This window comes from Marmota flaviventris, chromosome 12 (assembly GCF_047511675.1).
Source record: "Marmota flaviventris isolate mMarFla1 chromosome 12, mMarFla1.hap1, whole genome shotgun sequence".
Taxonomy (NCBI): domain Eukaryota; kingdom Metazoa; phylum Chordata; class Mammalia; order Rodentia; family Sciuridae; genus Marmota; species Marmota flaviventris.
Genome location: NC_092509.1, coordinates 75,740,229 through 75,754,211, shown reverse-complemented (window position 1 = coordinate 75,754,211; position 13,983 = coordinate 75,740,229).

The following is a 13,983-nucleotide window of genomic DNA, read 5'->3' as shown; positions in this document are numbered from 1 at the left end:
CCAGCTATTTAGGAGGCAGGGGGAACACAAGTTTAAAGCCAGCCTCTGCAACTTAGCAAGATCCTGTGTCAAAATAAATAAAAAATGCTGGGGATGTAGCACAATGGTTAAGTGTCCCTTGGTTCAATCTCCAGTACATAAAATAAAAGGAATATGCAGTATCTGAAAAGCACTAGCAATCTTGACCCTAATACAAATTTTTCCCTACAACCAACTTCCATCTTAGAAACCAAAAGAAAAAAAATGGGAATTATTAAGGTAGACTGTTAAAAGATATACTCATTGGAAACATTCATTATGAAATGTTTAATTTTAAAACTCCACACAAGAACACTGAAGGGTTGTGGAGATTACAGATTTCTCTGCTGTGCCCAAACTGGCAGTAAACATCTGATTCAGCCTTGGGATAGGAGTTGTGTCATATCCCCTTCAGACTGAGCTTACAGTATTGTCAATTGCTATGTATTTTTGGAAAAGAGCCTGCTTTGGGAGTTCTTAAATTAGTCATAGTAAGTTGGTCTGCTTTTATATTCTCCCTCCCTCCCTCCCCCCCCTCCCCCCCCCCGCCTCTCTCTCAATGCAGTACATGTTGACAGCTGAGAAACTAGAAGAAAAGTGGATTTCAAATTAGAGAACTGAGGGTTGGGGGAGTTCATTAATGTGCCTGGTTTTCCCACTCAGCAGTCTATAAATACAGAATCTCTCCATGGTTCCTCATACAACAGATGGTTCTGTTTTTGCAAACCCCATGGTGATTACATTGGTCAACCAAAATGACTGTTTTTTTGTTATCTTGCCCATGCAGTAGATGGGTGCTCAATCTTTGCCCAAGCTACTCAGGACTATCCCAGATAAAATTTGTAGGCTTTATTAAAATGTTTAAATATATGTTTTCTACCTGATATTCCCTAGACTGTTCCTTAACTATTACAATTATCCCAGCCCTGCCACCCATATCCCCCTAATTTAATTATATTTCTTATCTTAGCAACACTAATTATGATCATTTTTTCACATGGCAACTTCCCCTTTCCTCTCTTCTGTTTCACTGCCTGCCTCATGATTACCCACAGTTAGAATCCCCTTTTTCTAAAGAAATATCTCATGAATTCTGCCCAAGCAAGCATGGAGCCATCCAGTTGCCTGTTAATGTCTTTCAGGCAGTATCTTGCAGCGCATGACATAAAAAGAGATTCTTTAAGTGAAAGAGCACCAACCCCAGACAGGGACAGATGTGAAGCAGATTACACCATGACTGAAAAGAATAAAGATTGGGGAGGGGCTGGGGTTGTGGCTCAGTGGTAGAGTGCTTGCCTGGAATGTGTGACGCACTGGGTTCCATTCCCAGCACCACATAAAAAGAAATAAATAAAGGTATTGTATCCATCTACAACTAAAAATATATTTTAAAAAAGATCAGGGGGTTGGGGATGTGGCTCAAGCGGTAACGCGCTCGCCTGGCATGCGTGCGGCCTGGGTTCGATCCTCAGCACCACATACAAACAAAGATGTTGTGTCCGCCGAGAACTAAAAAATAAATATTAAAATTCTCTCTCTCTCTCTCTCTCTCTCTCTCTCTCTCTCTCTCTCTTAAAAAAAAAAAAAAAAAAAAGATCAGGGGTTTCTGAGTTCTGGTCTCTAGATCTCTCTGAAATCAAAGTTTGTTTCCCCTAAGAAAATCCTTATGATATACTTTCTGGACCTCACATTCAACATTTCTCAAAAGAGATTCACTTTTCACTTCTTGTCTGTGATGAGTAGAATTTTTTTTTAAAGGTGATTGATCGCTTTTTGAGTTGAGCTCTTGTTAAGCGGGCCTATAGGTATTGTATTTGTGTGGCCTGAAATCTTAGCTAGAGGAAAAGTCATCTTTGGAAATAAAACATTGACTAGATGTATATTGAATCTGGTTGCATTTGCAAACTCTATTATCAACCAAGACCCTAAAATTTGCCAAATACAGCCAATAGAATGATGTTTTATAAATATCATTCACCAAAACTATCATTCTTGGCAAGAAATATTCATCCTCAATAATAAGTCTTAGAGGGTATTCAAGGTCCAGAGACAACCCCATAAAAAGATCTTTGACCAAGGTACTCGTGGCCTCTAGACTATGAGGTAAGTTCATGGCAACATGTTTCACTTGTTGTGATCTCCACACCACATATCATTTTCCCAGAGAGAACATGGAAGGACCTGAGTTACTGCAGCTATATGCCTGGGGCTTAGCAACTATCTAAGACAGTTAATGATCCGTCACAAACACAGCTTAAAATAACATCATATAATTTGAATCTTTGCTTTCTACACCCAGCCTACTATTTCCTCTACTAATATTTCTAACCAAAAATAATTTTATTGGCAAGTGTAGTTTTATTGATAAATACACTTTTCTGGGTTTATAAAAGTTAATATGGAGGATCTAGAGAAAGAAGGGAACTTACTGCTTTGTTTCTCATTGCCCTTTGAAAAAGATGTTCCTTATTTGTTAAAAGCTCATGAAATCCACTCTACTGTTGAAGATTCTGGATCATTGAACCAATTCCTTTCAGGAATCAGTATATATATATATATATATATATATATATATATATACACACACACACACACACACACACACACACACATATATATATAAGAAGGGTTTTTCAACTCTTGCATTTTATAATCAGTGACTGGAAAAATTTTTCCTATTAATTTAAGAGCCATCAAGATACTCTACTGTTACCTTAGAAGAAACTCAAGAGGATTTGTTCTTTTTTCCCTAGGAATTTTCATCTTGGACAACTGGCAATACTGATGCCCTCAGAGACCTTTGTTGCTGTCCATGACTCCCACCATTCTGCGTCCTCTCACAATCTCTCATAATATACACACCTCTCTCTCTCTCTCTCTCTCTCTCTCTCTCTCTCTCTCTCACTGCAGGGCACTTTACTATCTTACTACATCCTCAGTCCTTTTATTTTTTATTTGGAGATAGGGTCTCATCAAGTTGCTGAGGTTGGGCTTGAGTTTGGCAATCCTCCTACTTTAGCCTCCGGAGTAATTTACAGGTGTGTGCCACCACACCCAGCCACATTCTTTCTTGATCCTATTTGCATAAACAAAGAGTTCAGCAAAGGCTGTGGCACCTGCCTGTAATCCCAGCTACTTGGAAGGCTAAGGCAAGAGAATAACAAGTTTGAGGCCACCCTGGGCAATTTATCAAGACCCTGTCTCAAAAAAAAAAAAAAATGTTTTAGAGTACTGAGGATTAACTTGGTAAAGCACTGACCTAGAATATGTGAGGTTCTGGGTGCAACCACAAATACTGGTGGCAGGAGGATTTAGCTAAGGCTCCAGAGAAGATGTGATGGTCAGTCAAGCTGACAAATTAAGAGATAGTGCAGCTCTAAGTAGGATTTAGTGTTGTAGAAAGGGAAGAAAAGTGAGGGATTGGGAGAATAAAATTGCCACCGCCTGCTGCATTAAGGAACATTTCCTGAAAAAGGTGGAGTTTGCAAGACTTGGTGCTAATTGAAAAATGTGGACTACCACCTTTTTTCTTCCTTACTTTCTATATCTAGCAGCAAAACAAAATTAGTTTTGCTGTGCTAGAGAACTTAGCTTGTGAGTTGTATAGCCAGTTCGGAAGAATAACACAGCCACCAGCTTCTTCTTTCTGACTCTCAAGGGAAGAACATTTGAATTCTGTCTAGACTCATTCTGTAAAATGGGAAAATTGTTGGCCCTTTAGACTTTTTTTTTTTAATTTCCGCTCCTCCCTAATTCTCAGAAAATGCAGCTGTGATTCATGCAACTGATCAACCATATCAATCAGATTCCAGTGGGAGACCCCTAAAGTAGAGAGAGAATGGGGGCATTCTCCATGTTGGAAAAGAACCCAAGAAAAGGTTTCATGAAGCAAACAGTTCTGGTTCTGTAGAGAAATTAATATGAAAAGCTGAATCCTGACTCTCAGGCTAATGGGTGAGTATGGCGTCTGGGCAGAGGGAGCTGGTTGGATGAGATAAGTGTTCTGTAATAACTGGATGTGCCAGCTGCACAACAGGGTGACAGCTGTCACAGCAAGACAGCCCTGTATGAACAGTGTGGGGCAGGTCACCCCCAACACCCTCCTCTCCTAAGCCGCCTCTGTTTATTACTGATCCTTCTGCAGACACATTCTCTTTAACTGTCTTAAAACAATTTCCTAAATTCTAGCCAAACTGCCACCTTTTCCTACTTCTTACCTGGAAGGCAGTCAGCTCCATGTAAACTCGCCCCTTATGTACCAATTTTAGAGTTTAATTCTTAGTGTTTGGGAGGATGAGAGCCTCACAGTTTTTCAAATGTGCCTTTTAACTTCCTGCCTTCTTGTGGCTGTTCTTGTGACTTCCTCTAGGAAGCGGACCCTGAGTGCCTACCACGGCTGCATTACCCCTCCCATTCCTGCTGTAGACATCCTTCCAGCCCCTCATTCTCATCAACTATTACTCTTTGGAGGCCAATGGCTTACCAAAATAAAATATGCACATACATTTTAACTCAGTGATTATACTTCTAGAGATGCAGTCACATAGGTATACAGAAGGATAAGGTCTATTCATTCTAAATAGTGGAAATAATGTAAGTGTTTACCATCAAGGGTCAATTTTTAAAAATATGATCCGCCTGTACAATGTAATATTTTCAGCCATTTAGAATGTATACTGCTAGCCAGGCATGGTGGCATAGACCTGTAATCCTGTAATTGAGGAGAGAATCATAGGTTTAAGGCCAGCATCAGCAACTTGGTTAGATCCTGTCTCAAAAACAAATGACTGGAGGCATAGCTCAGTGGTAGAGTCCTCTGCGTTAAATCCCCCACCACCACACACACAATAGTTTGCTTCATAAGAATATCTTTATAAAAACACCTCCTGAGCCGGGCGTGGTGGCATATGCCTTTAATCCCAGAAACTCAGGAGGTTGAGACAGAAGGATTTCAAGTTTAAAGCCAGCCGTAGCAATAGAGAGGTGCTAAGTAAATCAGTGAGACCCTGTCTCTAATAAAATACAAAATTGGACTGGAGATGTGACTCAGTGGTTGAGTGCCCCTGAATTCAATCCCTGGTACCAGAAAAAAAAAAAAAACACCTCCTGAAAAAAAGGCAAGATGTACATAGTATGAATTTTAACAGGTAAATTTATATATGTATATGCAAATATATGCATACAGATACATGGGAAATGTTTGGAATGATGAATAAGAAAATAGCTGTCAGTGCTAAGCAGGCTAGGATTCTCAGAACAAAAGGTGATTCACTTTTTTTTTTTTTTGGTACAGGGATTGAACCCAGGGGCGCTTAACCAATGAACCACATCCCCAGCCCCCTTTTTTTTTTCTTTTTAAGTATTTTTTTTAGTTGTCGATGGCCCTTTATTTATTTATGTGTGGTGCTGAGAATTGAACTTAGTACCTCACACACGCTGGGCAAGTGCTCTACCATTGAGCTATAACCTCAGCCCCAGCCCTTTTTATTTTTTATTTTGAGACAGGGTCTCACTAAATTGCTTAGAGCCTCTCTAAATTGTGAGACTGGCCTGGAACTTGTAATCCTCCTGCCTCAGCCTCCTCCTCAGGTTGATGAGATTACAGGCACAGGACACCACATCCAGCTAAAATGTAACATCTTAAATTTTTGTTTTTGGTGGTGCTGAGGATTGAAAATTTTTTTGGTGGTGCTGAGCAAGTGCTCAGCTAGGCAAGTGCTCCTCTACACTGAGCCATATCCCCAGGCTCCATCGGAACCATTGGTAACTTTACAGTTCAGCGGCACTAAGTCTATTCACATTGTCACGCCATCGTCACCACCATCCGACTCCAGAACACTGTCTTGCACATCGGAAACTCTGTACCCTTTAAACAATAACTTTGCATTCCTCTTTCTCCCGGTCCCTGGAAACTACTTTTCTACTTTCTGTCTTAACGAATTTGAGTACTCTGCATGCAACAGCGGTTCACTTGATGCTTTGACTGTATCCCTCGTGGCTTTGAAACTTACATGTATTTTTCTTTTCCCTAAACTTCTCCTTCCCAATCTTCTCTCTGATCCTCTTTTCTCTAACCTCTCCTCCCATATCTTCTTTTCCCTTATCTTCTCCTTCCTGATCTCTCCTCCCAAATCTCATTTTCTCTGAATCACCTGTTTAAAAGCCCCCAGTTCCTGTTGATGGGCAGCAATCACAGCCTTTGGGACAGGAGTCCCCTGGGTTTCTCCTTTGCTAGCAAAGCAATAAATCTTTTTCCCTTTTTTCAAAACCATGTCCTCGTTATTGGATTGGCACTAGGACCGAGCTTTGAGCAACATGTCAGTGGAATCATATAGTATTTATCTTTTTGTGTCTGGCTTATTTCCTTTATCATAATGTCATCAAGATTCATCCACCTGTGGCAAGTGTCAGATTTTCTTTCCTTACATATGTATAGTGTAAGTTTAAAAAAAAACCCTGTAGTTTAGTATTCAAAGATTAAGAAAAAGGTTTCCTTCGTTCTCTAGGCTAGATAATATAGCATACCTGTCTTCTGTTGCAATTATTTTGAGCCATGCACAGGTGATAAGAATAGTCACCCCTTCCATGATTGCTTTCCTAGTTCTGCAAACAGTACCACCATCTCTTTTGTACTCTTAACAGAAGAGGAATAAAAGTGGATACTTCTTTATCACCCATGGAATCACAGCCACTTGTGTATTCGGGCTGAGGACCGTAGCACATGCTTTATATACCACAGACCAACAGGTTTGGTTCTTTGGTTATACTTCAACCTCTTCCAGCCATTACTGCAAATGACTGCGGTCCACAGCCTCATATCAGAGAATCTCAGGGTTAGAAGATACTTTGGATAATGCAGACCAACAATCCCTAAGCGCTTGGTCTTCACAACTGTGCTCCAAGACCTTCCAGCTTGTATGTCATTATCTCCAATGCAGAGTCATTTACCCTGTGACTGCCAACATCTGTATTCCTGTAACTCTCCCAGCCCCATTCTGATCTCTGGAGAACTCAAAGAACTCTCTTTCCTTCTCCCTGTGACAGCCCTTTAAATAACTGAAGATAGCTCTTATGTCCCCTGAGGTATGTCTTTACCAAAGAACATTTTCATTTCCTTTACCCATCCAACTACCTTCACCATCTTGCCCGTTGTCCATGCTCTAAATAGGAAGAACAGAGACAATAATCAAGCAAAGCATGGTTTTCTCTTGCAAGCTATTGACCTCAAATGAATACTCAATCATGAGGTTTACACAAGCAAAAAAAAAAAAGCCTGTAATCCTAGTGATTCAGGAGGCTGAGGCAGGAGGATCACAAGTTTGAAGCCAGCCTGGGCAACTTAATAAGATCCTGTCTCAAAATAACATAAAAAGGTCTGAGATGCAGCTCAGAGATAGAGCCCCCCTGGGTTCCATCCCCAATACCAAAACAAAACAGAGAGTGATACATAAGATTCAAAATTATGGGTGGCCTTGCTGTTCTAAACACCTTGCTGCCTGCCCACTCTACTCACAACAAGCCTCGCTGTAACCAGGAAAAGGCAGCATACATAAAACTGTCACTTTAAGAAAATTTTGTGGTGCTGGGGATTGAACCCAGGACCTCACCTTTGCAAAGTAAGCATTCTACTTAGCTACATTCCCAGTTCTTTTAACTTTTCATTTTGAGACAGGATCTCACTAAGTTGCTGAGGCTGATCTCAAATTCTCCATCTTCCTGCCTCAACCTCCTGACTCTCCAGGATTATAGGTATGTATCTCTTTGCCCAGCCAAAATGCTACTTTTTAAAATGAGGCAAATGCTACTGCTAGATGTCTGTGTGTTCAGAAATTTTCCATGAGCTTGTTAGAATTAAGGATTGGGCCAGTTTCAGCCATCCATCCCCCTAGACGTGTCCACTTTAGCTTCCCAGCATAACAGATAGTACTGTGGTCTGGGCCAGTAGTAAGGAGGTGAGATTGTAGGGCTCCTCTGCTCCTGGAATTCCCAGTCTTCATTGTCCCTAGTACCTCTTTATTTTGGAACCAAACTCCGCTGTGCATAGTTTGCTTCTGCGAATCTCTGAAACTCATTGATAGGAATATTTAAGAGAGTAGGGACTACCCTGCACCTTCCCTCATCAAAAATTGCTTTTTGCGTGCCTGTAATCTCAGCAACTCGGAAGGTTGAGGCAGGAGGATCACATGTTTGAGGCTAGACTCAGCAATTTAGCGAGACCCTGCCTCAAAATAAAAAATGAAAAAGCTCGGGACATACAGCACAGTGGTAGAGTGCCCTGGATTCAGTCCCCAGTAACCCTCACCCTGTCATCGCTGAAATTGCTCTTCAACTGGGTGAGGTGATAACGTGCCTGTGATCCTAGCTGCTCACAATTCAGAGGCAGGAGGAGTTCTTGAATCCAGGAGTCTGAGACAGGATTGAGCAACACAGCAAGACTCGATCCATATCATTAAAAAGCTTTTTTTTTTTTTCCACTCTTCAGAAAAACATTTCATCCAGTTGTTTATAATTTTCATAGAAAGCCATGTCAGTGCCTTATTTTCCCAGGGATATTTTTCCCAGGGATAATTAAAAGTCTTATTTCTAATTATAGTGTCCAATTAAGGGGATTCCAGACTTCAGCAAAGAGGTGAGGTTAGTGGAATCTTCCATCCTGGTGTTTTGTTTTGTTTTTTGGCAAAAGGCCTTTATTTTATTTATTTTTATGCGGTGCGGAGAATCGAACCCAGTGCCTCACACATGCCAGGCAAGTGTGCTACCACTGAGCCACAACCCCAGCCCCCTTCTTGTTCTTCTTGAACCTTTTTTTTTCTTATCTGTAAACTGAGGGGGGCTGATCCCCAGTTCTTTTTTTTTTTTTTTTGAAATATATTTTTTACTTTTTAGTTATAGATGGACATAATATCTTTATTTTGTTTACTTATTTTTACATGGTGCTGAGAATCAAACCCTGTACCTCACATGTGTGAAGCAACCACTCTGCCACTGACCCATAACCCTAGCCCTGATCCCCAGTTCTGGCACCTATGAGTTGGTGATTTATTTGGTGTTAGTAAATAGGTCTAAGAACCATCTCTGTGCACCCCCTAGCCCCATGCCCACTAACCCCCCCACACACACACACAAAAAAAAACCCAAGACAGATAGTAAAGATGGTTCATAAGACTCCATTTGAAATTGGATTAGAGGTCATTCATGACACGTTGTAGCAAAGAACTTGTCTACATTTTGTCCATGTCCTGAGAATTTCTGTGAGGCAGAATTTAAAGGCAATGGACTAATTTATCTGGTGGAGGAAATTTCAAGGCAGCACAGCATTCAGGTGGTAGCGTGGGTACTGCTGGAAGCTGTTAGCCAGATTTTCTGTGATAATTGGGAGCAGAAAGCCAAGAAAAAAGATTTGAAAGACTTGCAATTTGGCCACATAAGAAGCCTGGGTAAAATTGGGACCAAGGAAGGTGTCATTGTTAAAGAAATTACTGCCATTAAAGAAAAGCTAAGTACTTTGCATAGACTATAGGAATTGTGCCTTGAGGGCATCTCAGCAATCAACAAGATCACATCCATCACCTGCTTGAGTGGGTAAAAGTGAGACTCCTCAAGAATAGACCCTGGGGGCATAGTGCTCACCCAGGGGTGCCTAGGAAGTTGTTTCTGCAGGATTTGATCACCAAGCTCAGCTTCCTAGGTATTCAAAGGCTGCAGTAGCCAAAGTCCAAGGGGAACTGGATAATCTGGATCTGGTGGCAGACCTTGGCATTGTTCATATAGTGCTGGTTCTGCAGGAATACAGGATGCTGGAGTTATGGAGCTGTCCACTGAGATTTCATAGGAAGACCTGGGAAGCCAGGAAAAGTGTAGTAGGGTTTGAATCCTTGTAGGCAGTGCATGAGAAAGTGATGCATAAAGCTTTGAAGGTGAAGCTAAAGCTGGAAAGGAGACACCTGGGATTGAAAGGTATCAGTAACACGGAGTGTCTGCTGAGGAAAGCTGCTGGCTGCTGACAGAGTCAGGTAAGAGAGAAACTATTTGGATTGCAACTGACAAGGTCACAGGAGCAGAGCTACACAAGCCCTTTGAGAGAACATCCCACTGCCACGTGCCCCAGAAGTTGGACATAGAGCTACAGAACTTTGCCCGGACAGATTTTGGTTTTGCTTTGGTCCCATCTCTTCTTTCTATGCCCATATTTCTCTCTTTTGGAATGGGAATGTTTACTTTGTGCCATTATATATTGGAGGCATATGACTTGATTTTTATTTTTACAGAGGCTCACAGCTAAGAGTTTGCCTTAAGTCTCAGAGGAGACTTTGGACTTGGACTTTGGGTAATGCTGAAGCTATTTTTTTTTTAAATATTTATTTATTTTTTTAGTTATCGGCAGACACAACATCTTTGTTGGTATGTGGTGCTGAGGATTGAACCTGGGCCTCACGCATGCCAGACGAGCGCGCTACCACTTGAGCCACATCCCCAGACCATAATGCTGAAGCTATTAAGACCATTCGGACTAGCGGGGATGGACTGAGGGCACTCTGCATTGAGATGGACATGAGATTTTTGGGAGCCAGAGGTGGAATGCTGTGGCTTGGATGTGAGGACTCCTCCAATATTGAAGTGATAGTGTAGGAATGTTCAGAGCTGAAATGATTAGGTTCTGAAGCTGTAACCTAATCAGTGGATTAGTACATTTGACAGATTAACAATTGAGCAGTAACTGAAGGTAGGTGGGGCATGGCGAGAGAAGGTAGGTCACCCTGGCTTCTCCTCTCTGCTTCCTGGCTACCGTTAGGTAGCAGCTGTCCTTCACCATGTCCTTCTGCCATGATGTTTTACCTGACCTTAGGCCCAGAGTATGAAGTTGGCCAACCGTGGACTGAACCCATGAGCCAAAATAAACTTTTCCTTCTCTAATTTGTCCTTGTCAGGTATTTTGGTCATGACAATGAAAAGTTGATGAACGCAATTTCTTATTCTGCCTAATTTATAAATTTAATTTTTTCATAGGTGTGTACATATAGTGAGGGGAACCATAGTACTGTGTAGGGCTCATAGTAGCTGAAGTTTCAGGCATCCCCTGGGGGTCTTAGAACGTATTCCCCATGATAAAGAGGTGGGTACCATATTACTAAAGTGAATATAAACAAAGAAAACATTGCAATAAACTATGTGTTACCCAAAGGCAAACCAACCATCTTCAGTCCAGCCACCTGATGTTAGGAGTGTTGAGCTGAGGTTGTCTACTTGTTCAGGATTTCATCTGCCCATTCATTTTGTTTGCTCAATCACACATTTAACCAAGTGAGCCAGGATATTGAGTAGTAGGTATAGGTACAGAGCTAAGTTTGGAGCAACAATGATTAAGATACAGCTTTTGCCCTGGAAGATCTTGGTGCAAGAACAGATTGCAAATTCATACTTGGGCTTCAGAGCTCATCTTAACATCACTTCTAGGATCCCTTCACTGGGCCACATCTCAGAATGAGCTAGGGTCCCCTGCCCATCCATGCACTTCTCTAACCCTGTGTCCCCCCATCACACATTCTGTAACTGCATCTGTGTATCTCTGAACTCCTTTCATCAGGGATATTCAAAAAGGCAGGGATGGCATCTGTGTCTTCACCCTGTCACAGCCCTGGCACATGGTGTTTGGTCAATAAATACTCATAGGATTGATGATTCAAATATATTTCTGCCTAATGGACATGAAAACCACAATAGCAGTGTGCTACGGGAAGACTGAGGAAAGAATGATTAATCTCAGGGACCCAGAGAAGGAGATGTTTAAACTGAGACTGGGAAATAAATGCAACTTTACTGGGCAGAGGAGATAGAGGGCTTTCCCTGAAGAGAACACACCAAATGCAAATGCACTGAAGCTCCAATGCGCAAAATTTGCTTGAATGGTGGAAGCAGCTCCTTGCAGCTAAAACAGCATTTGAGAGGCTGAGGGAGCAGGGGCTGGTGGGTAATAAAAAATTGGACCAAGCAATATGTGGAGGACTAGCTTGCTTTCCCTGTGCAGAAGTGTGAGTCTCCTCCGAGTCCTGCTGTAGGCTGAGCACAGTACGATCAGCTCAATGCTTTGGCACAGTAACTCAGGCTGCAGTACCACCTGGACCTGGTGGAGGAATGGGTGGAGACTACAGAAAGGAGATGCCTAGGTTACTGCCATAGTCTGGGACAGAGATGATAGACATGTCAGTGGCAGTGAGGATCGCCATGAGACAATCCATGTGAGGGATATGAGGGTGTAGAATCAATGACACTTGGTGGTTCTCTTTGTGACTAATGCACGAAGACTGAGAAAATGTACGCACTGTTGACTGAAATGCTCATTTTTTCAAGAGATCATCATGTGTGCAGGACACTGTTGCGCATGCCTGTAAAACCAGTGACTCAGGCAGGAGAATTGCAACTTTGAGGACAGCCTTGGCAACTTAGACCCTGTCTCAAATCATTTAAAAAGGGCTGTGGTTGTAACTCAGAAGCAAAGCACCCCTGTTTCAATCCCCAGTACCACCACCACCACAAAAACATAAAGTTTATTGTATATTAGGTGAAAAAAAAAACTATTTTAAAACCCATCCTCCTAGCTGAGTGGTGGCACACACCTGTAATCCCACCTACTTGACAGATGGAGGCAAAAGGATTTTAAGTTCAAGACCAGCCTAGCCAATTTAGTGAGACCCTGCTCAAAATAAAAAATAAAAATGAGCTGGGTGTATAGCTAAGTGGTAGAGAACCCCTAGGTTCAACCCCCAATCATGAAAACAAAAAGCAAACAAAAAAATCCTCCTTGTAGTGTAATCCCCTTTCCCCCAACTTTGTTCCTCTATCCTACTGGTTTCCTTGTACTGTTAGAAATAACTGGTTCCTTGAACATGTCTTGAAGGGCTGGAGGAATTCTCAAAATTCCTCTACTTTAAAAAAAAATAGCTTTTTAGCCAGGTGCTGTGGTGCATGCCTGTAATCCCAGCAATGTGGGAGGCTGAGGCCAGAAGATCACAAGTTCAAGGCCAGCCTCAGCAACTTAGCAAGGCCCTAAGCAACACAGTGAGACCCCATCTCAAAATAAAAGATTAATAAAGGCCTGGGAATGTGGCTCAGTGGTTAAGCATCCCTGGGTTCAATTCCCAGTACAAAAAAAAAATTAATACTGGAATGATATTAGATTTACAGGAAAGTTGCAAAGATAATGCAGATGCTTCCTATATGTCCCTCACCTCTACTTTTCAAAACTTGATAATAGAACAAAAATAGCCCTGAACCAGTTGTCTTTGGGCAAATCACATCATCTATTCAGGCCTTAATTTTGTCACTGAAAGAAAGATAACTGCCTCTGCCTCACCATCTTAATCAGCTGGGACTATAACAAAATATCAGAGACCAGGTAGCTTATAAACAACAGATATTTATTTTTCACAGTTCTGGAGGCTGGAAGACCAACACCGGGGCTCTGGCAGCTTCCATGTCTGGTGAGCACTCAGATCCTGGTTCACTGTGTCCTCATTTGGCAAAAGGGGTGAGGGAGCTCTCTGGGTCTCTTTTATAAAGGCAATGATCCCATTCATGAGGGCTTCACCCTCCTGACATAATCACCTCCCAGAGGCCCCACTCCCAAATGCCCTCATGTTGGGGGTTAAGTTTCAGCATAATTTAAGGGGACACACTGAGTCTATAGCAGCCACGTCTGTGCTATTCACACATCACTGCAACAAAACACTGAGAAGCCAGCCAGCCTGTGTGGTGTTCTCTGGGTCAAGGTCCTCTCCAGAGGCAGGTGCAGTAGTCCCAGAGACTCAGGAGACTGGAGGAGGAGGATTGCAAGTTGGAGGCCAGCCTGGGAAACTTAGTGAGACCCTGATTCAAAATAAAAAAATAAAAAGGACTGGGGATGCTCAGTGGTACAGCACCCCTGGGTTCGATCCCCAGTACCATGCACCCATGTGTGCACACACACAA